Source organism: Lepidochelys kempii, chromosome 3, assembly GCF_965140285.1.
Source record: "Lepidochelys kempii isolate rLepKem1 chromosome 3, rLepKem1.hap1, whole genome shotgun sequence".
Lineage (NCBI taxonomy): Eukaryota > Metazoa > Chordata > Testudines > Cheloniidae > Lepidochelys > Lepidochelys kempii.
This window is the reverse complement of record NC_136382.1, coordinates 172958786-172982800: the sequence shown is the minus strand read 5'-3', so window position 1 is coordinate 172982800 and position 24015 is coordinate 172958786.

The following is a 24015-nucleotide window of genomic DNA, read 5'->3' as shown; positions in this document are numbered from 1 at the left end:
AATTCAAAATAGTTCACTTAACACCCTGAACTCCAGTGCCAAGGTGTTTCTCAGGTCCCACCTGCCACTATTTTTATAAGGATTAGAGATGAGTAGGTTCTAACATTTATAGGACTGATATAATCAACCTGCTTATTGCAAATTAACATTGCCATCTCAAATGAGTGTGAGCTAATCCCGTCGTTTATTTTCCATGAATCTCAGGTGCTACAAGCACTGACTGCTATGTTCATTAGTCAACAGAATGGTTTCTTTCACTTTTCCTCCATGTGTATTTCCGATACAGCTTTGCTGTTTAAGTCAGAACTTCTCCTGATTAAAAATAGTAAACAAAAACAAAGACAGTGTAGAAAACATCTGAAAAGGTGAATGCCAGCTGCAGTCATGTCAGCAGCCTGGTTTATATTTAGTGGGGAAGCGTGCTGAAGGGGAGGTGAAGAGTTCAAACTCAGATTCAACGTGGGTGCTTGGATCTAAATGTGAACTGCTGGTAAAGGTTGAATTGGCCTTTACAGATAACATGTGCAATGCTTTTCCAACTCCATGTGCCAATTTTCCAGTTTGCAGCTTATTATTCTCTTTGGAAGAGTGATCTGGAAATAGGGGGACATTTGAGCACCCAAACTTTTGACCATGTTGGGCATTCAGCTGTCTCCTCTATTGCCTGTCACACCACCCTGCACAAAGTTCTAATAGCTTTTTATGCCAGGTCTTCTGACTCCCAGTCCAGTGTCCTATCCACTGGACCTCAATCTTAAGAAGTTAGATATTTCTATGTGAATGACTGTATTTCCCAAAGGAAAGATGGGACCTCCTGGGGGGCTAGCCTGAGCTGCTTGCCTGAGCACTGCCCTGCGCCCTCCCTGCGCGGGACTGGCATCACTGCTCACCCAAGCACTGCCTGGCCTCCCTCCCCCATAAGCCTGGGGCTGGTGGTCACTGCTCACTCAAGCCCTGCTTGCAGCCCACCGAAGCCCTGCCGCCCCCGCTGCGCAGGACTGCCGTCGCCATTCCCCCTACCCCTCCCACATTCCGCTGCTCCCCACTTTTTTTTTTACAAATGTAGGCATTTGTTCCATTTGCTCTTGCTGACTGATCAAGCTGGCAAGAGAAAACGGGACAAGTGCCTCCTTGTTCCAAAAAAAAGTCGGGATGGCTGGGACAGGGCTTAAAAAAAAGGACTGTCCCAGCCAAAATGGGATGCATGGTCACCCTATTTATATGCCCACTATGATATCTGAATGTCTCACCTCCCAAGTATCTATGGATTTATTCCCACTGCACCCATACGAGACATGGAAATATTATCATCTGTAATTTGCAGATGGGGCCTGGAGTGCTGGGAACTGAACTCACATCTATTGAGTCCCAGTAGAAACTCCACAACAAGACCATCCTTTGTGCCCTAAACCCCCACTCTGAACTGGAAAGCTTACAAGAATACACTTTGTTTGGAGATTTCTTCTCCCTTACTTCTGACTGGGTCAGAAAAACAGGCTACTTTAGAGTATTGAAGTGCTTCTGCTTTTCAAATGTTAAGAACAAAAAATAAGTACCCAAATACATTCAAACTTCAACATTTTCTTGAAAGTCTGCTTCAATTTTTATTTTAGCTTCTTGCTTTGGAGATAAGTGCATGTAAGGGTATGTTCCCTTCTCATTGTTGATAGCACCAAAAACCAATTTCTTTTGAGTTAAGGTTCCAATTAGTAATCAGCTGGGACATGGAACTTAAATGCTAGTTTTGTAGTGCTCTGAATTCAGAAAGAGGGCAAGAGCAGCTTATCTTCACTGCTATTGTCCCTGCAACTAGTTCAGCCACCAGGAATTACTGTTGACAACCATTCCTAAAATGATGACAGTTCCAGACGTCTAAGGAATGAACCTCTCGCAGGGTACTGAGCTCTTTCAGGATGGCCTGGAAGCACAATGTCTATCTTCGCTTTTACCATTCTAAACACTTTTGCAGGGTCTAGCCTCATGCTTTGGCAGCTGGGAGGGGCTAGCCTCATAAAGCTAACTATCTTGATCACAAAAAGAAAAGGAGGACTTGTGGCACCTTAGAGACTAACAAATTTATTTGAGCATAAGCTTTTGTGAGCTACAGCTCACTTCATCGGATGCATTCAGTGGAAAATACAGTGGGGAGATTTATATACATAGAGAACATGAAACAAAGGGTGTTACCACACACGCTGTAAGGAGAGTGATCACTTAAGGTGAGCTATTACCAGCAGGAGAGCAGGGCGGGGAGGGGGAAACCTTTTGTAGTGATAATCAAGGTGGGCCATTTCCAGCAGTTGACAAGAACCTCTGAGGAACAGTGGGGGATGAGGGGGGAATAAACAAGGGGAAATAGTTTTACTTTGTGTAATGACCCATCCACTCCCAGTCTCTATTCAAGCCTAAGTTAACTGTATCCAGTTTGCAAATTCATTCCAATTTAGCAGTCTCTCGTTGGAGTCTGTTTTTGAAGTTTTTTTCTTGAAGAATTACAACTTTTAGGTCTGTAATTGAGTGACCAAAGAGATTGAAGTGTTCTCCAATTGGTTTTTGAATGTTATAATTCTTGACGTCTGATTTGTGTCCATGTATTCTTTTACGTAGAGACTGTCCAGTTTGACCAATGTGCATGGCAAAAGGGCATTGCTGGCACATGATGGCATATATCACATTGGTAGATGTGCAGGTGAATGAGCCTCTGATAGTGTGGCTGATGTGAATAGGCCCTATGATGGTGTCCCCTGAATAGATATGTGGACATAGTTGGCAACGGGCTTTGTTGCAAGGATAGGTTCCTGGGTTAGTGGTTCTGTTGTGTGGTGTGTGGTTGCTGGTGAGTATTTGTTTCAGGTTGGGGGGCTGTCTTTAAGCAAGGACTGGCCTGTCGCCCAAGATCTGTGAGAGTGATGGGTCGTCCTTCAGGATAGGTTGTAGATCCTTGATGATGTGTTGGAGAGGTTTTAGTTGGGGGCTGAAGGTGATGGCTAGTGGCGTTCTGTTATTTTCTTTGTTGGGCCTGTCCTGTAGTAGGTGACTTCTGGGTACTCTTCTGGCTCTGTCAATCTGTTTCTTCACTTCAGCAGGTGGGTATTGCATCCGATGAAGTGAGCTGTAGCTCACGAAAGCTTATGCTCAAATAAATTGCTTAGTCTCTAAGGTGCCACAGGTACTCCTTTTCTTTTTGCGAATACAGACTAACACGGCTGCTACTCTGAAACCTCTCTTGATCACATTGCTATAGTTTGCTGGCAAAGATTTAACAGCATCAGTAGCTTTTAAACAAGGCTGTCTGCAAAGAGAGCGGCTCTGTGGTATGGTAGAGATGTAATTTCCAGCTATGAGAAATATCCCTTCCTGATATTTTTTTTATTTTTGGTATGAAGGCCTCCTACAGCGAAGGGGTTAAGAATGCACAAGGGTGAGTCTTGTGGCTGAATTTATCTGGGTAACAAGAGATGTTCATGGATGTGGAACACTCATACTACTGTCGTTATTCTTGTACTGGCTTCCCCTCCAAGTCCTGACATGCTTGCTTACATACATGCTTCTTGGGTTTCATTGGGGGAAAAGTTTGGGGGGATCTGGTGACAAACAGGCCTTGATTTCTTGGATGCGGTGCAGGGCAAAGTTGTTTATACTTCCCTTTTCCTTTTGCCATGATGGAATAATTGAAGGCATATTTCTTTCCCCTGTACTTTGCTGTATATGTGTGCATTAATTAGCATTGAAAACCATTTAAGGTTCCCTTTTAAACAAAGCAAAAAAACAGAAAAGCAAACAAACATGATGATCCAATTTTTACTTTTCTGATCTGATATATTCAAGAAACTAGAGAGACCAAGGCAAAATCCTGCTTGTGCTTATGAAAGTTGGATAGATTATGGCATTTAGCCACATTAGGGGAGGTGCTGTGGAGTTGCATCATCCTAGGAGCTTGGTGGGGGAGTGTGCCTCTTCCTCAAAACTCCCCAATTCCTGCTGGAAGTTTGCAGGCTGCACCATCTTTGAGGCAATGTGCAGTCATGGGGAGCATGAAGAGAGCAGTACCTAATCTCTCTCAAGTACAGGGACTATAATTGTTCCTGGCTGTTATAGGGATGGGCCCAAATTAAATCCTGAATCAGAACACTCTACAGATTTGGGAGGTTTGGAATCTGAAGTCTGATCCAGAGCCAAATTGTATAGCTGGGTATATAATGGGCTAACCCTGTTCCAAACACCTCTGAGCTGAAAGGTGTTCAAAATGTTGATTCAAATGTTGTGGCGTGGGTTGGCCCCATTTTTCTGTAATGCACATTCATTTTGCATGGCGCTCTGTCTCTCTCTACTGGCTGGGCCACATGCAGAGATTGATGAGCCTGCTACAGTGTTGGCTAAGAGAACTGGGTCTATTAGCTCAGACACAAGAGGCTCATGCATTTAGATACAAAGGAGCTGGGTTCAGCCCACCCACGAATGTCATGTTACATTTGCTTACTGGACAGGTGTGTTCAAATGCATACTAATTAACATCAAGGGGCACACCTATTATAAAACACATTGCAGTATTATATTTGCCCCAAGTAATGTCCAGCTACTTATCCATCCTGGGTCCTGGAGCTCATGAAGAATCCGTGTTAGAACAATCTAGGTTTCAGCTATTATAATGAGAGATAAAATGTGAATTCATTTACAAATGAATGAGTAGTGATTTATAATTCATGAGATGATAACAATGTTGTTCCTATTCACTGCTTACCTGCACTGGAATTTTGATGAATGGTTCCAATGAAAATGTTTCACTTCCTGTATTCCTAGGGATACAATACAGTTCACATTCAGTTATCTGAAATTCCTTGTTATCTAAAATAAGAACATTGAAAATTCCATGGAGTATCTGAAATTTTGTTTATGTGGGCAGGGGAGCTTGGCAGCAGGGGAGGAATGACAGATCCACTTGGCTCACAGTTCTCCTAGGATGCTCCCAACACATCTATATTATTTGTGGGGCAGTCTTTGTTTCCAGTGTCCCCAGGTAGGGTGTTAGGAGGCAGGTTCCCATAGACTCATAGACTTAAAGGCCAGAAAGGACCATCATGATGATCTAGTCCAGGGGTCTTAAATATGTGGCCCGCGGGCCGCATGCGGCCCACAGAGTTATTTCCTGGGGCCTGCCATAGGTGCTGTCTCTGCTGGCAGCCAAGCTCCCCTCCTTCCCGCCCGGCCCCTTCCCCCAGCGTGCCATGTCCCTGCTCCTCCACCTACCTTCCAGCGCTTCCAGCTGCCAAACAGTTGTTTGGTGGTGCTTAGGACTTTCCAGGAGGAAGGGGGGAGGAGCGGGGATGCCGCACGCTCAGGGGAGGAGGCAAAGAAGAGGCAGGGCAGGGGCGGGGATTTGGGGAAGGGGTTGGAATAGGGGTGGGGGGGCAGAGTTGGGGAGGGGACTTTGGTGAAGAGGTTGGAATGGGGGCGTGGAAGGGGTGGGAAGAGGTGGGCTAGGGGCAGGGCCGTGTGTTTGAGACCCCTGTGACAGACTGTTAATTAGGGGCACCGGGCACCATCCCCCATCGCCCAGGGGTCTCTCTGTTAGGCCTGGGTCTCAAACACACGGCCCGCAGGCTGCATGCATCCTGCGGAGTTATTTGCTGCGGCCCACCAAGCTCCCCACCCTCCTGGAGTTATTTCCTGCAGCCGTCAAGCTCCCCTCACCCGCCGGCCCTCCCTCCCCCTGAATGCACCGCTTCCCCGCTTCTCTGCCTACCTTCAGGCGCTTCCTGCCACCAAACAGCTGTTTGGTGGCGCTTAGCACTTTCCAGGAGGGAGTGGGGAGGAGCAGGGAGCCACGCGCTCAGGGGAGGAGGCGGAGAAGAGGCAGGGCAGGGACGGGGATTGGGGAAAGGGATTGGAATAGGGGCAGGGAAGAGGTGGGGCAGGGGCAGGGCCTCATGGAAGGAATGGAGTGGGGGACAGAGGAGAGGGCTTTTGTATCTTTATATAAAAAGGTGTCAATGATGCTGCCCTCGGGCCAATGTACTAGTCCTCATGTGGCCCTTGTGGTGAATTGAGTCTGAGATCTAGTCTGACCTTCTGCACATTGCAGGCCACAGAACCTTACCCACCCACTCCTGTAATAGACACATAACCTATGGTGATCAGTTTGACCCTAAGCATGCGGGCAAGACCTACAAGCCAGACTCCTAGGCTGGAATTCTTTGTCGTAATTCAGACCCCTTTCCAAGGAGGGGGACCCTCAGTCTCTCTTGGATATCTTATCTCTTCTCTTTCCCTTGCTGGGAAGTATTGGGGTGGGGGGCAGGGGTTAGGTAGTGGTGCTGATCCAAGACCTCCCTCATTTATGCAAGCCATTACATGTGCCTCCAAAAGAGTAAATAAAATGTTTAGGAGCAAGGTTTTTGGCTAAAACACAATACTTGAGTCTGAGTTCTCTTCCTAGCTCTGCCAATTGACTTTGAGTCATCTTGGGGAACACATTTGGATCAATATTTTCAGACTTGGGGGCCTAAAGTTAAGTATCTAAATCATGAATTGGACATGCAGATAAGGAGTCTGCAATTCAGAGATGCCAAGTGCTCAGACCTTGGTGGGGTAATGGCTGCTCAACACTTTTGGCCATTTCTTCAGGTGCCTAAGTAAGATTCGCTTTAGACATCCCAGTTTGAAAATATTGGCCTTAGCCTCTTTGCACAATTCCTCATCCCTAAAATGGGGCTGATGATACCACTTCACAGCTGAGTTTGGGAGGTTACATTATCAGTGCTTTGAAATTCTTGGGTACAAGGTGCTAGAGAAATGTAAAGTGTTGTTATACTGAATTCAGGAACAGTGTACACCAAAACATTAGTTCATATTCCTCTGGTAGGACACTGTCAGATACAGTCCGCCTGCCACCCCATTCCTGCCATAAAGCTGGAATGACAGTTTCCCCCAACTGCTAGCACAACTTACGTGCAATTTACAAACATTATGAAAGGAACAAAGGGCGCCATGATGAACTTGTTTTTAAATATGTTGCATATTATCTTACTGATATGAGACTTCCTTTTTCAGAAATTACACTTGTCAGCATAGTATCAGCTGATGTCCCTTTGCTTCCCAATTCTATGCGAAAATAATCTTTGCAGTTTATAGGGCTGTGGGCTTTTCACTAAGCTGAGGCTGGCAGTACTCGCTATCCTGTCCAGCAGTACATGGTTGAGGGTATAATAATACAACCATTTCTACTAGTGCCTGTGGGGCTCATGAGCCAGCTTGCATTTGAATACTCCCTGAACCTTTTGGCTGAGCATAATTTCAGACTCATAGCAAAAGGGCAGCAAATACATTTCTTACCCCACAGACAGGCAGACACCTCTACTGACTCTGTTCTGTAAATGTATGGGTCCTGGCATTCCTCATCAGCTATTGCTGAAGAAATATCATCACTAGCAGAGTCAGGATAACATTTGCCAGCTCTGTCTAAATAATCCCAATAAACAATAGGAGGAGGAGGGCAATAGCTAATCTTTATTACACTCCAGCCTCAAGGGTACTCTGGGGGATTGTCTCTCATTTTCCTTTGCTGTTGCCCTGAGTTGAGAGGGTTTTTTTCAGTTGAAAGCTCTTAGCTGAGCTATTGCCAAGATATGCAAGCTCCACTGTGGTTTGACGGCTAATTGTGCTATGACAGTAGCACTCAGAGACTACAGCATAGGTGCCAACTGCGTGGGTGTTAATTTGGGTCTCGGTCATCTGGTACCTGATGATCCCATCTGGTGTGTGGTGCAAGTCTCATCTAATAATTTAAAAAAGGGTGTAAATTACATAAAAATGATGCCATTTTAGGATTCCCAGGTTCAAAGCAGTCCATATGGTGCACAGGAGTATTTGCTCACATTCTGTGCATGCTGTCCAAAAAAGAAGTGTGGTCAGAGCCACATCCCTTACTTGGTGTGATACCCTCCCACAGCAGGGTAAGAAAACAGGAGCGAGTTAAAGCTTCTTAAGGCAACTTTCACTGGCACGTTTTCTGCTCTGCATATGGCACTGCAGTGTATATCAGTAGGGCTGTATGGTGTGGGTGGTGATTGGCACCTAGAGGATTATGATTAGTAAAGAAATATTTATTTGTCCACTGGATGTCACATTAGTGATAATGCTTATAGCATGTTTATGGAAAGCATATGCATTGGGATGTGGGCTTGTGACAGGGTGGACTAAGCCTGGAGGCCTCCTGTTGGAGCCTTGTGGTCCTGCCACACTCTGCCCCAGTCGAGAGGGCAGTAGAGTGGTCCTCCAAGCTGCCTAGAGCAGCTGTGGGGGAAGAAGCCAATCCGGGGGCAGCAGGCTAATATAAGAAGAGCTGCGGGCAGAAGTGGATGGTGTGCCTGGCTGGAGCCACAGGGAAAGTGGTCCAGGGAATTGTTGCAGTTTATTTAAAGGGACATGGCGGATGGCTGCTATGTATAGTGTTCCTGGCTTGGGACCCGGAGTCGAGGGTGGGCCCAGGTTCCCCCTGCTGAGGAAGTGGCCTGGACTTTGATGCACCCCAGAAGGGGAACTGTACTCTTTTAGTGGCCTAGCTGAAGAGCTGGGGCCAGAAAGGCCCAGAGAGGTGAAGAGTCTCCAGGAAGAGAGCCCTGGGTGACATGGCCCCACACCAGGGCTGGGAGTGCTTAAAGAGCAGGGACAATTTGAGGGAGCCCATAAGGGGCTGAGAGACAGTTTGGGCTGTGGTACTGTGACAGGCGCTGTTGGACTTATTGAAGAGTGAGCCCCAGGATAGGGCTGCAGATCAAAGGAACTCACAGAGGGCACTGAAATAGGCCCCCTGCTGGACTTATACCCCAGAAGGGGTTTGCTTTGCTTTTATCACACAGACAGACCGTGTGTGACTTGGCTGGAGGGCTGAGTCTTCAAAGACCCACCACAAACAGAGAGTGTGTAGGCACACACACTTGCTCAGGGGGCACTTGTGAGAGGTGAGCGTGACCCCATAATGGGGGTGTTTAAGGATTATGGGTATAAAATGTCGACTTTGATCCTGCAACTGGACTGCATGGGTGGACCACTGTGTCCACATGCAGCCCCATTAAGTGTGATAGGGCGCCACATGAGTGCAGGCACTGGCTGCCTGGATCCAACAGAAATATTGGGTCTTAGTTTGGTACATTGTCACCAGTAGCTTTTTTCATTGAATCAGTTAGATGTCTGTTCTGGCTATTACTGTTCATTGTATTGGGTTGATGCAGTGACGTATTAATGCCTAGGCCAACAAGGCCTAGGCCTAGGATGGCAAATTTGCAGGGGCGGCAAATTTATAATACAACCAGAAGCTGCTTCCCCCAGCGCTGGTTCACGCCCTCTGCCCCAGGCCCCGCCCCAATTCCACCCCTCCCTGCCCCTATTGGTCCCTTTCCCCAAATCCCAGCCCCAGCCCCGCCTCCTCTCCTGAGCGCGCTGCATTCCCCCCTTCCCCTCTCCTTCGCTAATCTGTTTCATGCACAAGCACTGGCAGGGAGTGGGGAGAAGCAGGGCCCGGCGGCGCGCTCAGGGGAGGAGGTGGAGGCAGAGGCGGAGCGGAAGTGAGCTGGGGCGGGGGGGCGACAATTATTTCAGGGCCTAGGGGTGGCAAAATCATTAATCCGCCGCTGGGTTGATGGAGTTTTTTGATTGAATGTAAATGGACACTACCTTTCCAAGACCATGAGTATCAGTAAGAATGTTGTGCCAGAGTTGATGAACATACACAGGCCCTGCAGAAATAATATTGTATGCGCCATGCTGTTACACGTGGTGCATAGTGGTGCCATTACACGTTCATAGCTCAGTCATCTGAGCTTTTCTTCTCATAGTCCTTTGAGTTACCTCAGCTGTCTGTCTACTTGCATCAGCTGTTACCAACCTCTGTATAATATATAGTAATATGTAGCTCTAGTTATAGGTTATTTGCTGTGTTCTGGATTTCCAGGAGTCATAAATGCAAGTGGTTTGGCTTAATTGGGTAAACACTGCCTCTTTTTTTGTATGAAATGTTTTGGTTTGCATTTTACTGAATTACAGGTCAACAAGGCACTGGACCTGTGATGGGGACAATGGCAAGCCAAGAGTGGGTGATGTCATGCTCTCTACAGGCCAGTGAGGGATCACTACACCACTGCCTGCCCCCTCCCTGTAATGTGCTGAGCAAGGTAGGACTCTTATAATTTGCCAGTGATACTGGGTGCTCCTCCCCACCTAGTTCTTGCTAGTCCCTAAACCTCGGCAACCCACACTAGATATTCTTCCCTTTCGTGCAGATTGGTGAGGTTCTGTTTGATGCTTTTCTTTTTTTAAAAAAAGATCACATTACAAGGGAGCCTTAATGCTCAACCTTTTACTCTGTGTGTGCGTGCATGGAAAACCATCCTGTATCAATTCATATAGGAACGTGATGTTCTCCCTTTATTTCTTGTAGCGTAATTACTACTTATGATTACATTACATGGTGTCTGCACAAATACAACAGGCATGGACCAAACTCTATTCAGGTACTGCTGTAAGTTTGTTTTATGCCTGACATGTGTAGGGACATTATGCAGTATCTGGAAGTATACAACAGGGCCTCTATTTCTGTTCAGCAGCTGAATTGGCCTGTTTTGACATTAGAGGCACAGAACAGTGAAAATACAGGTACGGAACAGGCCATTTGTTTATCTAAATCTCTGAATCTTTTGAAGACCATTTGCAATCTCCTCAGCCAGTCCTCCTCCAGAAGCTGACCACTTCCCTGCCTTCTTGTCATCTACCCCCTACTAGCAGGTATCCTTCAGTCTTGAGAGACCATGGGTATGTACCCTGGAGATGTACTTTTCTCCTCTGCTAAGATGGGCTGCTTCCCCTCATAACTCCAGAGACCTTTGTTAAGCTCTTGTTTCCAAAGGCTGGGGTTTTGAGTGCGATCTTCCCATTTGTCCGCATCCATGTCCATTTCTTTGAGGTCTCGCTTGCACACATCATTGAAACGCAATTTTTGGGTGTCCTTTGGGTCTTTTTCCAGATGCCAATTCACCGTAGAGGATGTCTTTTGAGATGCTCCCATCATTCATTCGGCGCACAGGCCCAAGCCAGTGAAGGCGTCTCTGTTTGAGGAGTGTTTGCATGCTGGCCCGTTTGAGCACTTCAGTGTTGGTGACTCTGTCCCTCCAGGAGATTCCAAAGATTTGACAAAGGCAATGCATCTGAAAGCTGTTGAGCCCCTTTTCCTGAAGAGAATATAAGGTCCAGGTCTCACTGCCATACAAAAGTGTGCTGATAACACAGGCACGATACATGCAGATCTTTGTGTGGTCTGTCAGTTTGTTGTTTTGCCATACCCTCTTGTTCAGTCTAGACGTGGCAGCTTTTCCGATGCAGATTTCTGTTTCAAGTGAAATGCTGACTGCGATAGTGGGCCCCAGATATGTGAACTTGTTCACCACTTCAAGTTCGTAGTCTTTGATCTTGATGGAGGGTGCTTCCTCAACTCCTTGGCACATTATGTTAGTCTTTTTTAGGCTTGTAGCAAGCCCGAAGTCTTGGCAGGCTTTGGAAAAACTGACCATTAGGCTTTGAAGATGAGCTTCTGTGTGCTCCCCCTACTTTTGAATATTCAGTATTGGGGATCACTTTCCTCACTGGCAGCAGCAGAAATCCCTGAGCCTGTGGACCCTTTACCTCAGAAGCCAACAGTACTTTTGAGAAAAGACCTTCTGGCTCTTCACCCTGATACAAAGAGAAATTTTATGGGGAACACCGAGCAACTCTCCACCTGTATTCACCCCAGAAATAAGATTGTGAGGCATTCTGAGAAAGCAATTCAGTCTCCATACTCTATTCCATCCCTGCTGAGGCTGACAAGGGGGCTAATTTGGGTTCACTGAGGTGGCATTTCCTGAAATGGAACTTTTCCACCAGGAACTGGACCACCACTAAACAGCTTTCACATGTGGTCACTGGGATGGGTTGGACCCCCCACTTCTGGGACGCCACCTGATGTACTGGGATTTCACTAAGTGTCCCCTGCTCAGTCAGCCTGGGTTCCTTCTCCCTGCTTTGCTGAATTAGGCTCTCCGGCCTCTTGCAGCACATGTGAACACACACACACACACATACTCACATAGGGCCACACCCTGATGCAGACACAGACTGAAGTCAGCTCTGTGCGAGAGGACTCCCCTAGCACTCACATGCACACCCCTTTTTGGGAGATAAACCCAAAATACTACTATCTTGAGCTGTATAGAAAAATCTGCACAGCGCAAGCTCATAAAAATCTGCCCTCTTCCTCAATGTGAAGAGAGATGTGCACACTTCTTGCCCCCCCAGTTAGCAATTGCATAAACTGGGGTTTGTTATAAACAAGAAATAAGTTTATTAACTACAAAAGGTGAATTTTAAGTGCATATAAGAGATAACAGGCATAACAAAGCCTGATTAATGAGCAAATAAAACAAAGTACGCAAGTTAAGCTCAATATACATAAGAAACAGGATACAAAATGTAATTTCTTACCCTAAATGTTGTTTTAGGCAGGTTGCAAAGTTTCTGTGGTTCAGAGTTCCAGTTATATTTCTCTTCAGGCTGGACCTTCTCTCTGTCTGGACTCCCCCGCGCCTTTCCTTCAGGTGGCTTCAGCAGTCTTTCTTCTTGGGCAGACAGGCCATGGAGAGGAGGAGTACTGTTTGCCTTCCTCCCACACTTAAATAAGATATACATAAGGCGGGAATCCTTTGTTTCCCAAACTTGACCCCCTTTCCCTTCCAGTGGAAGGTTACAAGAAATGCTAGGTAATGTTTAGTATCAGGACAAGACCACCTGACCTGATAGTGTCACAGTTACGTCTCCAGATGCCTCCCAGGAGGGAGAGAGATTAGTATCTTCATGATCTTGTTGTTTCTTCCTGATGGCTCATCATATCTGCTTGCCTGTGGTCTCGTGGGTGTCTTCTCAATACACACCCAGTTGTAATTGTTACATAGTCCATATTCCTAACTCTAGATACAGAAATGATACAGGCATACAAATTGGATAATCACATTCAGTAAATTATAATCTTGAGAATGATGCCTTACAAGACCCATCTTGCATAAAGTACATCTCAGTTCTGTCATTCATATCATAAGTATATTTTCATAAAGAATATGGAGTGAAATGTCAGTCACTGTTCACCTGGGTTGGATTTGAACTGGTGATCTAGAGGCAAAAAACGGTGGTATTCTTCCTCTTCCAAAGTTTCACCATTTAAAAAAAATGGCGTCTCGGAGGGCCTCTCAAGTTGAAAATGGAACTGAGGGGGAAGCATTTTCAGGGCAAGCAAGATTTCCTACTGATATGACTGCAAAGAATCTGACTCAGACTTCTTAAAACCTTTTCATTTTTGGGAACACTCAGAATATATTTTGAATTTTTTGGCAGTCTGGTCTTATTGTAACAGCAAAGAGCGAGGGGTGGAGGGAGATGTAATTTTGTGCCTGGGAGCTCAGTAGTCATCTCAGCACTGGCATCAATCACAGAGAATCTGCACTAAGTTTAAGAGTTGTTGTTTTTAATAAAATAACTAAGGACAAATTAGACATTCAGATGCTAAAAAAATAATCTGAAAAGGGTAAAAAACAAATGCGTGGTAAGTTAGGAATATTCTTTGAAAAAGCAATATTGTTTGTTGATTCACTGGGGAGAAGCTAGACTAGTGCTGGATGTGGTTTTATTAGTCTTGGATTTTTGTTGATGAGAAATAGTTTAGGATCATATTCTGATACCCTTACATTGAGCAGTACCTTAAAGCATACATAATCCCCTTGAAATTCAGCTGCCCCCCCTTGTGGAATAAGGTGCTACCCTTGTTCAAACTTAGTATCTCTCCCTTAAAATAGTCACTTATAAATGTTAGGACTCTGCTCCTCACCCACCACTAACTTTTGCGAAGAGTGTTAGATCAACTCTCATGATTTCTTACCATACATATCTTAGTGGTTTTTGGCCTCTTCTGATTCCTCAGCTCTTGTGGTGCAGTCTCAGAGATGGCAGCTGAAAGTCCATCATTCAACACAAAATGGCAATTTTCAAACATCTTCTGCTGGAATCATCTTAAATTCTAAGCTCTCCTGGGCAGGGTTGTGGTCTTTGTATGTGTTTATACAGTGCCTAGCACAATGAGGCACTGATCCTGATTAAAGTCTCTGGGTGCTACTGCATCAATGTCTTTGATAGTTAAAATCCAAAATAGTCTGTAAATAAGATGAGACTGTAATAAATAGTAAGAAGTTTGGTCCTTCAGAGGGTAGGTCTTGTCCAAGTTAAAACACTTGGGCTGAGATTTTCCATACCTCCTAGGGGATTTGGATGTCCCATTCCCCTTGGGAATGAATGGAAATTAAGCAGCCAGATCCCCTAGGTGGTTTTGAAAATCCCACCCTTAAGGACCTAATTCTCCCAGGCTACAAGGACCTGCTGATGGAAACCAATGAGGATAATGTGCACACATCTGAGAGAATGATCAGGCCCTCGGTTATAACAGGGACGAATTACCACTTTAATTTTCCATGAGCCATAATGGTTCTAGATTGAACAGTACTCTCCCTGAATGTTCCTACAGCAGACTCACAGCTCCACAGACTGTAGCATTCTTTCCTTCAAACTATAACATTCTATCATCATATCAGTGTCCCCTGTAGTGGTGTGAATGTGAAGTCACCAGTTACCAGGAACAAGAATTCAAGGCAGATGCTCCGGTGGTGGGTGGAAAGGAGTGAGTCTTGGAGGTCATGCAGCCAAGAGCACAGCAGGAGGGACTGTGCATAATCTGTGATATTTACAAAAATCACCATGACAAACTTTCAAGTCTTAGACCCCAATCCTGAAAAGACCTGACCATGCATGTAAGTTACTCCTGTGAGTATCGCACTGAAGTCCATGTGATCTCCTCAGGACTACTCACATGCATTAAGCAGGAGGGTAAGTCTTTGCAGGATCAGGATGCAAGTGACTAATATTTGTAAGGCTTTTTGCAATGAACAGGCGTATACTGTTGTTTTTTTAAAGAAATGTTAGATGATGTGGGATGAAGCCTGTGACTCACATCAGACTTAATGCATGCAGACCAGACCTTTAAAAATGTTTGCAGTCACACTTCATCCTATGTGCCAGTTCCTTTAAAGGATCTGTGCAGAGAACAACTTTGATGTGTGAGCATCACCCTTTTAGAATTCTGAATGGACCAACAAAAAAGGAACAATTTTGAGAACTTTGAAAACCCATCACTTTCTAAAGCCTCCTAATTCACAAACAGGTATTCTGGTTCATCTCTGACTTGTCTGAAAAATTTTCCACTGGGGAGAGGCTAAGCGTGAGGAAGGCTGGATCAGATCATCAGCTGCTTTGAAGAGAGTTTCTTCACTGAAATCAGTGGAGCAATGCCAGCTGAGCATCTGGCCCATTATGTGGAAAGGAGCTCTTTTTAGAAAATTAGCAGGGACCGAAAATCAGGGTGATTATAGAAACTGGAGTGATACTGTGATTCAACCATTAAAGTGCCATTTTCCTTTGTTAGCCATTTTGACTTCTCATGTGAACTCTTACACAGTCTGCTGAGGGTACGTTAGAAAATAATTTTCTTTAAAAGAGGAAACTAAACTAAAAACAACTATTTTGAAATCTTGTTAAGGGGCTGACTTAGAATTGCCAAATCCCCATTTTAGAGTTGATAAACCACTTCTCTGTTCCTAGATCCAGTCCCGCGTTTTTCAAAAGCTATTTTGATTTTTGTGGCATTTGAAATCCACGTGGATGCCTCTGAGCCTGTCCTTTGTGTGACTTTTCCACTGCAGCATTGCTTGACCATGTGCTCATCAGATTATGACATCAGCATTACAGCTGGTTGGAATTTTTTCAATAAAATGATTTTTTTTTTTTGGAAAATGCTGATCAATTGAAACTGAAACTTTTAATGGGAATGTATCAGTTGTGTTGAAACTTTTTCCAAGAAAAGTTTCTCAAGTCCAGGTTGGCATTTCTGGTCAAAACATGACCAAGACGGGAACTGTGGAATAGACAATAGCCTCATGGTTAGGGCACTTAGCTGAAATGCAGGAGACCCTGGTGTAACCGTGCCTCAGTAGGCCACAACTGAGAACACCAAATTCAGGACAAACTCTCTTTCTCTCTCTCTCTGTCTCTCTCTGGTTTTTCATAAAAATCTTCAAAGAGTCTCAGTTTTGTCAGATGTGGAATGGAAACATTTTTAAAATCTGGAAGAGTTTTGAGGGATGGGAATCAGTGGCCATTATTCAGGCATTATCATCTTCTTCTCACCATCCTTAGCTCAGATTCCCTTCCGCTGTTCTTTCCATTATGCATCATTCTGGAGGCACAGAATGGCAGAATCTGGCCTTAGCTGGCCAGCTGAGGATTCCCCTGGCATAAAGGGGTGTTGCCAACTCCTGCAACAACTGCCCCTGCTCGGCAGGAGGGCACGTATTGGGAGTGGGAGGGAACATGATGAACACACCTGTATTCTGCCAATTCTCAATTGATGTATGGTCCAATAGTAACTGTAGTCAGGTGATGCATTAGAATAGCCTCTTATATGCCCCAGCTTGTGCTTCTGAGCTAGGTCCAGTGGAGAAGCATCAGGAGAATCAAGGGGTGCAGCTTGCTCCTTCCTGGCTCCCCACCTCTCTGGCCTAGAGTGGATCTTGGTGCAAGATCCAATCTGCCCCCTTCTGTTGCTCTCTCTCCAGAACTGTGTTTGCAGGTATGTAAGAGAAAGCAGTGATTCTTTCTCTCCTCACAGTACAACAGAGACCTAGTGACTTCCACGTCTTTCAGAGCTGTTTGTGTGGGGATTGCTTTGATGGCTGGCATTCTGATCTCTGCCTAAGACCCTGCCAGCCTGGTAGATTGAGAGCCTCTCAAACCACAGGATGTGCATGTAAACACCTGTAGCTATTAACTTCTAGTTAAAACTAGAGTGGTTATGCTACCATCTCCTTTCACCTCGTAGTTTGGAGGCTACTAAAAAGTAAGATGAGACCCTGAGCAGCCTTTTCGTATTCTGCTACTAAGAGAGAGAGATTAGGTTGCAGGTGTCTGCTGTAGTAGAGCTTGGTGGAAGAGTTTAACATGAAGATTGATGGGGTGAGGGCACGGAAGGGTGCAGATATAATAGCATAGATGAGTGAGACAGCTGGCAAAGGTGCATGATGAAGCAAAAGGTGTAGAGTTTCTTTGACACAGTTGTTGTCCTTTATACGGCGTTAACCCCAGTCTCAGAGATTATATGGGTCCAAGCCAGCCACAAACTTCAGACTTGGATTGAGATTCTAACTTTCCAAAAGTTCGTGAGAATTCAGACCTGGACTTTTAGCCTAGGTCCCATCTCTAATTTACACTGTCCTGAACCCACTTATTGGTGCCTAGTCATAACAGTGGTTTGTAAATTATTGGCAGTACCAAGTTTTCTGTAGTGGTTTTCACCACAGTTCTGCATAGGCCACACTGCCTCCTGGAGCTTCCAGAGATGTGCGGGGCAGTGTGCCCTCTGCTATGCCATTCCAAAAGGTTCAGCATCCCCTCCTTTGCATTGCTGGCCAGCTTCACAGATGGAGGCCTATTTCCCTTTCCTCCTTCCCCACTCTTTCCCACCATTATCAGGATCGTTTGTGATCTAGGAGCTGTTCTTAGGGAGCCTCCTTTCCCACCTTGCTAATCTGTGTAGTGGTCAGCTACAATGTAGCCTCAATTGCATTCTTGGATACCTAGTTCCATTATAAATATATCTGTTGCATGTAGGGATTAGTGGGTCCAACACATTCTGCATTCTTGAAAAGGATAAGGGATATGGGCTATCTTCCATCCTCCTTACAAACAGAGGACGAGGGGAGTGCTGGTTTATCTGGAACCATCCCAGAAGGATTTCACTGTCGCTTAAAAAATTGTGGCAAAACATACTAGTTTTTCCCCTCTTCTGTACAGCAGCGCTTCAGAATGTACTGTGCTTAGAAATTTCCTCTGTGTGCAGGATTTAAACAGCATCACTTACTTGCATTCCATTTTCTGAGATGATTGATAACCCCTTACTCCCACTGGTGAGCAGTTACTCCAACATGTAATCTCATTGATTTCCATGAGACTACTTGTAAAAGTAAATGCTGCAGGATAAACAATATATTAGCATTTCTCCTACTTCTCTCGTATTAATAAATAGCTGAGATGATTCAGTTTGAAAACCCTAATTTGCTTTTCACCACTTATGCAGTTTGCTTTTTACATTTCTCACAGCTGGGACAATAAACCCAGGCTGATCATTTTTACTTCTATTTATAGTCACTTCTTGATTTTCATGGATACAGTTGTCATGTAACTCCAGTGGAAGATTACCTACAGTAGAGGCTGAGGAAAGACTGAATAAGAACTTCAGAATCTGGCCCCTTGATCTCTCCTTATTAACAAATTTCTTCATATTCAAATTCCCGCTTTTTTTTTTTTTAATAATCAAACTTCAGTTTTGGCAGAGCTGTCAAATTGCAAAGGTTAGCAAACTTTTTGACTGTACCTGGTTCCAGTGATTATTCTGATTCAAAATCATTCCAGAAAAACCAGCTGCTCTCACATGCTCATGCTAGAACAATCCCCTGGGGACCATTTCACTAGCTGAGGATTGGTGGAGTGCCTTGTACTCTGGCTCAGCTTCTCTCCCCAGGAATGTTGCTCCTACCTCAGCCAGTGCTGACATGAATCCCTGCTCCTGTGTGGAGGAGGATGTGGGGCCAGGTGGAGCCAGAATAAAGCTCTCCTGGCTCTGGGAGACTTCTCATCAGCCACTTTAGGGCTCGTTTGCAGCGCTCCAGAAGCACAAAGCAATCTTATCAGGGGTTGGCAACCTGGTCCTTGGTTTTGTGCAGATCTGACAAAACTGGGTGAAACATGATGGGATTGACAGAATTTTGCTTTGCATCTTGTGATTTGTTTGTACCTGAAATTTAAAGTAAGGCAAGCCCATATTAAGTGAAACTAATCAGAATGTTCTTGGGAGCCGCTGAACACTGAGATTGTTAAAAAGTGTCACACCATTCTAACTTTGGATGTAAACTAAGTTGACAGTGTCCCATTAACCCAGTACTTGGAAAGAAACACAGACCTTTGGAGCAAGCTGAAGCACAAACACAACTAAATACTATATGTAAACACAAGCTATCAAGCCATGCACACTAAATATAGTGGCTTTATATTTTCTTCTTCATTTAATCATTTAGAGTCAGTTTCTTTCAGTTTTTCTTGGAAAAAAATGTCTTTTTGGATACAGGCATTTAAACAAATCGAAAACAAAAACCCTAAACTTTCCTGGACAGGAATTCTCCACGTTGCTGTATTTTTTTTTACTTCAACTCAGAAATTAGAACCAACTCCAGGGTGCAAAGGGAAATGATCATAGTGCTAGTTATCCCTTAACTAAAGCAACAGATGCATCATGCAGATGAGCCCCAAGAAGGATGAAGCATGTGTCCAAGGTTTCTGTTTTACCCTTGGCTGAATTCCTTAGGGAAATCAGTCTTACCAAATCATATTTAGCCTCACTGAGTTTCAAAGCATTACCCAGGATGCCTCTTGTTTCCCAAATTCCACTTTGAAGTGAGATGTCCCTAACTGCCTGTTTCATAACCAGCTTTGACTGAAAAACTTCCTGTATTTTCTCAGGTTTCAGAGTAGCAGCCGTGTTAGTCTGTATTCGCAAAAAGAAAAGGAGTACTTGTGGCACCTTAGAGACTGACACATTTATTTGGGCATAAGCTTTCGTGAGCTACAGCATCCAATGAAGTGAGCTGTAGCTCACGAAAGCTTATGCTTAAATAAATTTGTCAGTCTCTAAGGTGCCACAAGTACTCCTTTTCTTTTTGTATTTTCTCAGACCCTCAATATTAGTGATACATGTGTAAGGGGACTGTTGCCCCCTTACTAACCATCAGTGGGGGTGTTTTGGTTGGCTAGCTCCCAGTACTAAAAGGGGAAGGGTCTATGGGAAATCAGGACCCTGAGACTGACAGTCCCCAGGAACAATGGGGAGAGGCCAATGCTCCAGGTCAGCCTGAATGACAGGGCGGGCAGGCTAATCAGGGAGTCAGGAGGCCAGGGAGGTCTCGTCCTCCGTGTGAGCTGGATTTGCCTGGGTTGGACAGAGTGGGGCCGAGCTAAGGAGAAAGCAGGGGCCCAAGCTGAGCTGGGGAGCAGAGGGACCAGAAAAGCAGCCCCTGTCCTGGGAGCAGAGCTGTAGCAACCAGAGGCAGAGGGGCCAAAGAAGCAGACCAGGGAGCTGGAGGCAGAGCAGCAGAGACAGAGAGGTGCAGCTGGGGCAGGAGCAGTCTGGAGCTGGGTGTGGTGAGCAGCTGTGGAGAGCGAGGGGGACCCTGGGCAGCAGGCCCAGCACAGGGAGATGCCTCAGCCAAGAGGCTCTGCAGGCCAGGCTTGGATTGTAACCCCGACTGGGCGGGGACGACACTGGGAAGAAGGGTCTTACCACTTAGAGCCTGAGAGCCTGTGGCCACCACCAGAGCAAGTGTCCAACCCGCAGCATCCCTGCAGCACAGCCAGGACCTGAGAAGGAGGCCTGGGACTTACAAGGAGCAGACTGTGAACTGCCTGGACATTCCAGAGACACTGTTTGTGATGTTCCCTGCCACAGAGCGGGTTGATGTGTTTCCTTTAACCTTCCCATTTTTCCTTACTCTTTTTAAAATTAATTGTTGATTAAATAACTTGCATTTGCTTTAACTTGTATGTAATGGTCAGTGGGTCAGAGAAGTGCCCAGTGCAGAGAGAGTACCCTGGAGTGAGGACACCCTGGCCCCTATCCTAGGTGACTGCAGCAGAGTTGGGGTCGAACCCCCCCTAGGAATCCTGGGCCCAGCCTTGTTGGGGTTACAAGGACTCTGCCAGACAGGAGAGTGGAAGGGGAGTCCTCAAGGGCACGGAGGCCACTGGGTAAAGGAAGCGGGAGTGAGGACTCAGATCCTTTCGCTAGCCCACTTCACTGGGGTAGTGCAGAAGCCAGGAAAATTCCTCACAATAGCAGGACTATTCCCCCGCTTACACATGTGTCCCTGTAAAGAAGTAATGAATGAGATGCGTATGTGCACGCACACATGTATGTATCAAATAGACACAAATTCCCACTGACTTCATTTAAAGTGATAAACACTTATTTAAAAAGTGAACCAAAATGAATAAATATCACATTCCTGAAAGAGAAAAGAAAACCACACTTATTGCTCAATTTAAACTTCTCTTCACTGTGGTGGAGGGGAAAAAAAATCCCACTATAGTTTCATGGATTGTTTCAAAACACTGCAGTATTTTCTCTCCATCTTCCCTGGTCTTTTTTTGAACAAACTGCTCCTTGTCACCCCGAATGATCAGTGACACCCCATAATTTACTGTTAGGAATGCAGACATGAAGGAAGACGAAGGGATGAAATATGGTGTCAAGTTTTATCTACTCACATTTCACACACTAAAGAGACAAGTCCCTTTGGCCAGTTGCCATGGAGAATTTTCTTTTAGAAGTAAATAACTCGGAACAGAAAGAACTCAAATTCATTCTACCCCAGCTGCAGAAAGTCATTAAGTCTCAATGGATGCTATGTGCGTTGTGTGAAAGGAATTTTGTAATCTGGATATAACAGCAGTTGCAAAACTATATTTGAATTTAAACCTTTATTCTGAGCCTTTAATTATTGGCTTTGTTTTTTTGCATACTGATTAAAGTGCATGTATTTACAAATAATTTCTATTTTTGAACTACAAACTGTAGATGAGAAGTTTCAGTAATTGATGAATGGTTGATTTTTGTTTTGTTTTGCTGTTTTGCTTCTTTCTATCCCAACCTCAACTAGAGTCCCATTTCCTAACTTGCTTTTTAAAGTATGTTTAAAAAGGGAAATATTTCTACCAAGGCCCTAAAAATTATTTTAAAGTGACATCCTAGACTGCTTTTCTTAAATTGCCATTTGCATGATTTTTTGACTTCCCTGACCTTCACAGTCTTTTCTCCCACCTTTTCCCCCCATCATTTTAAATAGCTTTGAGAAAGTAGAGCTTTTCTTTCCTTCCAGTTGCATTCATCCAACTCTCCAGCCACATTTAGGGCTGGAGTCTGCAGTCACACCTGTGTAACTCAGTGGAGTTGCTCCTGATGTAAATCAGAGCTGAATCATCCCTTAAGTCAGCACTTCTGAAGCACAAACTGATGCTTCCGAGCTGTCACCTGCTATGGAGATGTTGCATCTAGAGTTCAGCCAGGTTAGATCAGTTGGAGAGAGGGGCACTATTGGGGATGAAGGTACTGTAGGCAGAGTGTAATGAAAGCTTTGTAAATGATAAAATACTATTGAGAAAGGGTCTGAACATATTTCCATAATGCTAGACTTCTATAACAGCTGGCTCAGTCCTAAAAAGCCTGCAAAGTTCAGTTTTTGGGTTGGCTTAACTTATACTTTTACACAGTCAACCTTTTTTTAAAATGAAACCAACCAAACAAAAATATTAGTTCAAAAGTGTTAAATTACATTTTTTTAAAAAAAGTCCCGCTCTCTCAGTGCCTAATGCTGCACTCCTGGAGTAGTGCACAACGAATCAACAGCTGCTACCATTTTTGTACACGTACATCATGAGCTCCCTGCTGCACCATGAGCTCCCAGCTATGGCTCACCTAGTGCAGAATGGGAGTGGGGTTCTGCTAATGCCTCACCAGACCCTTTGAACTGTTTTGTGGTGGCATGGACTCTTCCCCATATCTTGTTCACTCTTGCGCAGCAGATCTACCAAGTGTTACTTGTCTTGTGTGACACTTGCTCATTCACCAGGTCTGTCATGCTTTCCTGCATCTCAGGTATGGGAGAAGGGGGAGAGAGTATGTGTGTGTGAGTGTGTGTGAGAGAGACATTTTATAGCAATCTATAACCTCAACTGCAAGCAAGAAGACCACAAGTTCTAGTCCCAGGTCTTTTTCCTGACTGCTGTTAACATTTTTGTACATTTCATAACTATTTTAAGCAAGGCTTTTTATTCCTGCATCAGGGGAAACAGCAATGATCCACTCGTTTTTCAGAAACGATAACATACACAAACTTACTGGAGGCAGAGCTGAAAACAGAACTGATACAACAGATTTAAGTCTCATCTACTTTGCCACAATGTTTTCAAAAAGAATGTCAAACTATGTGCATCCATATGCTGTCTCTAACCACTAGACTGCACTGTATTCCCAGAGCCAGGAATAGACTCCAGGAATCCTGGTATCCAGCATTCCAGTTCTGTCTCACAAATAGTTGTCTAGCAATATATATGTTGTGTCTCACTCTAAAGCAGGGATGGGCAAACTTTTTAGACCGAGGGCCACGTCTGGGTGGGGAAATTGCATGCAGGGCCATGAATGTAGCGCTGGGGTTGGGGTGCAGGAGGGAGTGTGGGGTGTGGGAGGGAGTGTGGTGTGCAGGAAGGGGCTCAGGGCAAGGGGTTGGGGCAGAGGAGGGGTGCGGAGTGTACGAGGGGGCTCAGGGAAGGGGGTTGGGGTGCAGGAGAGGGTGTGGAGTGTGGGATGGGGCTCAGGGCAGGGGTGCAGGGAGGAGTGCGGGAGGGGGTTGGGGTGCAGGGTGCAGCAGGGGGCTCAGGGCAGGGGTTTGGGGTGCAGGAGGGTTGCGGGGTGCGGCAGGGGGTTGGGGTGCAGGCAGGGGGCTGGCATGTAGGAGGGGTGTGGCGTGCAGTAGGGGGCTCAGGGTGCAGGAGGGGTTCGAGGTGCGGGCTCTGCCCAGCGCTGCTTACCTGGAGTGGCTCCAGGGTGGCAGCGGTGCACACCGGGGCCAGGGCAGGCTCCTTGCCTGCCTGCCCTGGCCCCGTGTCGCTCCCAGAAGTGGCCGGCACCACGTCCCTGCGGCCCCTGACGGAAGGGGGGCAGAGGGCTCTGTGCACTGTCCTCACCTGTGGATTCTTCCCCCGAAGCTCCCATTGGACAGGAATGGGGAACTG